This window comes from Canis lupus, chromosome 5 (genome assembly GCF_003254725.2).
Source record: "Canis lupus dingo isolate Sandy chromosome 5, ASM325472v2, whole genome shotgun sequence".
In the NCBI taxonomy this organism is placed as follows: Eukaryota; Metazoa; Chordata; class Mammalia; order Carnivora; family Canidae; genus Canis; species Canis lupus.
In genome coordinates this window covers 6,285,940-6,290,000 of record NC_064247.1, presented here as the reverse complement: position 1 = coordinate 6,290,000, position 4,061 = coordinate 6,285,940, and the positions used below count along the sequence as shown (strand labels likewise).

General features: G+C 38.8%; 1 non-coding gene across 1 annotated transcript; it reads right to left on the bottom strand.

Moving 5' to 3' along the window:
- Positions 1–3,680: 3,680 nt before the first annotated feature.
- Positions 3,681–3,783, bottom strand: LOC112671565 (U6 spliceosomal RNA). The gene has a single exon (XR_003143695.3). It is a non-coding gene; the product is annotated as a U6 spliceosomal RNA (small nuclear RNA).
- Between the last annotated feature and the right edge of the window lie 278 nt (positions 3,784–4,061).

Below are 4,061 nucleotides of genomic sequence, written 5' to 3'. Positions count from 1 at the left end.
CAACTTCGAGTTTAATATAATATCAATTTCTCGTATACCCTTCGAAGTCTAGCACATCATGGAATCCTGTGTAAGCTCCATAGAAATTATGTGTCAGTTACAGAGATGAAATGGAGTAAAAGTCTTTTCATATTGTGTTAAATACCAGACTGAGTTTCTGGTTGCCATCTTGTGCACTCAAAAGTGAAAAGATGTCTCAGGTCTGGGGTCAGTGGGAGGGTAGACTGGAAAAGACAACATTTGCTTTCTCAACAACACAGGGCCATAGAGTCCAAGAGATTGAAACTCTGGCTTTAAGCTCAGCATAGAACAAGGAAGGAAGCAAAGGTCAGGGTGGCATGAGATGAAGAAAGATCCAGGCAGAAGCGATAGACACAAAAGTAGAGTTTCAAGATATTGACTTGATGGTACAAGTCTTTAGTTCCCATTTCCCCACTTTTCGCTTAGCAGGCCTACATCTAAGACTCACCAACATCATATTCCCGTTACACCCTCTATCGGGACTCCCCACCCCCACAAAGTAGGTTATCAGCAGGAAACTACAGCATCTAGTGCTGGAGTACCAGGTTAATCTGTGTAAGCTAATATTATCCACACATACACATCAATAACCCCTTCTCGTGTACCCTGGTCAGGCAACTAAGGATTGCTTAATTATGATTGCCTCCCCAGATCTGTCCCATGTTTCTTCCTCTTCCTTGTTCCTTTACCTTTATTTTGGTACCATGATCAAACATATTTTTTTCAGAGTCTCTCTCCCTCCTCTCTTTCTAACAGCGTACACATCCTCATAACTCCTGATATGCTTTCTGGAAAGTCAGTATCACAGGTATGCCATGAAAACTACTATGATATCTTTATCTAAATAATAATTGAGTGAAATGACTAGTCTAAAGATCAACAATGAGCTGGAGACAGAACAGCGATGATTCTCAATATGTAATCTCCTCCTTAAGCAAAAGGAAATTGATCTCCTATTGAATTATATCCACTTGATACTGACGGAATAGCTCACCACGTATTTAACATAGTGGAAATGCTGGATGAATAACAGAGAGAGTCATATTGTGGCTTCTGGTCATCACTCCGGAGAATGAGTGGACCCAGTGTTTCTAAGCACCCTGGACAGTTCCTTTGCTCTCATCAGTCCTACTACTTGCATCTTTCCGTTTGGATAAATGGGTCATATTATCACTACATAGGTTTAAAAATCATATGTCAGGGATCCCTGGGTGGCGCAGCGGTTTAGCGCCTGCCTTTGGCCCAGGGCGCGATCCTGGAGACCCGGGATCGAATCCCACGTCGGGCTCCCGGTGCATGGAGCCTGCTTCTCCCTCTGCCTGTGTCTCTGCCTCTCTCTCTCTCTCTCTCTGTGACTATCATAAATAAATAAAAATTAAAAATAAATAAAAATAAAAATCATATGTCAGAAAGCATCTCAGCTGTCCTCTTGTACAACTTCCTTTTGAGAAGTGAAGAAGCTTAGACCCAGGGGTCAATCACTTAGTCCAAGATCACTACTATCTTATCTGGAATAAAAACAAGCAAACAAACAAACAAACAGACAAACAACTCAAGCCTCCTAAGTCGCATTTTAAAAGCCTTCTCTACAACCTATTCAGGTTTGTTAAGTTCCTCTTAATCATTATTTTACAAGTGAGAGAATCCAAGAAAGTTAGGAAATTCTAAACATATTTGCCAAAGTTAATGGCACTGATCATCATAACTGAGAGTATAATATGGAAGAAACTGTGTCATTTTTCCTACCTAGCTGAAGTTAAAACCCTGCCTTATTTATTTATTTATTATTTATTTATTTATTTATTTATTTTTTGTTTATTTTTTCCCATGCCTCTATATATGGTTAGGATATGAAGATGTAACAAAAACCAGAGTCTCCAGGATGCCTGCGTGGCTCAGCAGTTGAGCTTCTACCTTCGGCCCAGGGGGTGATCCTGGAGTTCCAGGATCCAGTCCCACATCGGGCTCCCTGCATGGAGCCTGCTTCTCTCTCTGCCTATGTCTCTGTCCTTCTCTCCTTGTGTGTCTCTCATGAATAAATAAATAAATAAATAAAATATTAAAAAAAAACAGAGTCTCCAAGGAGCATGCCCCTCATGCTCCTTGGAGCAGGAAATGAGAGATTACATTCCCTCTAAGACATGGCCTTATATGTACATAAAATAAAGTTGGTTCAAAATGCTCTTAACCTAATAATAAATCTTTGAACGCTAATTGTGCCTTGATTTCCAGCACATGTTTGTACCAATAACCTCATTTTAAAGTCACAAAGGCTTTTTGCTGTTATTGTTTTTGTTTAAATCCAATGCTGGAGGTAACGTGCACACAGGAACCTCTAAAAATCCATTTTTGTGTAGCGTTACTTAAACTCATCTATATTTTCCATTCTGCATTACAGTTCTATTGGTAAATTTCCTTTCCAATCAGTTTCTATTAATGAATGTTAACACATCACATTTTAGGCTCTGCCAAGATGAAATATTGTCAAAATAAATAAGCCTTTCCAACAGCCATGTTCATTTCCTGTTTTCCCTATTTTCCTACTGTGATAGAAGTTTTTTTCCTTTTCTTTAATGTCCTTGATTTTGACACTTGCTTTTTGTCTCCTGTACTGCTAATATAGCATATTTGCCAATGTAACTACTGTATTTAATTCTTCATTCTTATAATCTTACATATTGCCCTCCGAGCCTCATCTTTCATCCTTTCTGATCAACTAAGTGAAAGCCACCCCAACGTCCTCTACCCCCATTCCCAGACTGACCTTTCTTGTCATCTGCAGGACGAGAAGTGTTGCAAGAGTTCTTTCTGCTGCTAGAAAGAAGATTAACAACAGTTGAGTTGCCACAGTCATACATTTCATTTGTAGCCCTCCTCACCCACCACCTAGAATCCAGACATCTATCATTTCTTCCTTGAATATGATGTGGCCATATCGTCATCAACAACACACATTTTTTTGAGCACTTACCCTTATACGGGGACACAAAAGCTATGAGACATGGTATAAACCACCTAAAAGCTACAGTGAGTGAAAAGGTAATTCAGTGCAAGGTCATAGGGACTCAGAGATAATTCAGATGATGAGAAATCCGTTATGTATAAAAGGCTCAGAGAAATAGTTCCTTATCGGGTCAGGCTTGAACTGGCCCTGAAAGAAGGAGAGGAGATACCCAAATGGAAAGGAAGAGAGAAAATATTCCATGGGTGATTTCTTGATTTTAAAAGTTGGCTTTATGTATTCATAGAAAGTTCTTTGGTTGTTTTAAAGAATAAAGGTTCTTCTTTGGTTTTTGTTGTTGTTGTTGTTTTATTAAGTTTTTGGTTTAATTCCAGTTAATTAACATACAACATAATATTAGTTTCAGGTGTACAATATAGTAAATCAACATTTCCATGCACCACCCAGTGCTCATCACAAGTGCATTCCTTAAGTCCCATCATCTATTTTTTTTATAAATTTTTATTTATTTATAATAGTCACACACAGAGAGAGAGAGAGAGAGAGAGAGGCAGAGACACAGGCAGAGGGAGAAGCAGGCTCCATGCACCGGGAGCCCGATGTGGGATTCGATCCTGGGTCTCCAGGATCGCGCCCTGGGCCAAAGGCAGGCGCCAAACCACTGTGCTACCCAGGGATCCCCCATCACCTATTTTTTAAATATATGGAACACTTCATGAATTTGTGTGTCATCCTTGCTCAGGGCCCATGCTCATCTTCTCTGTATCATTCCCATTTCAGTGTATTTGCTGCCAAAGTAAGCACATCCATAGATAGTTCTATTCAAAAAGACTCTTCAAAAGTCTGTTTGAAGGACAAAAAAAATCACATATTTGTATACATTACGGCCAAAATTTTAAAACTTCTTTATATTAATGTTCTGAACATTAAGAAACACAAGCAGAGTAATTATTCCTGATGTATCTTTGTATACTTTAATCAGTTTCTTAGCTGTAGCAGACTTGAAAGCTGTCACAAATATTTTGCTGTAGAATTTATTTTTATTAAGACAGTCTTATTATTTTTAATTTTATCCTAA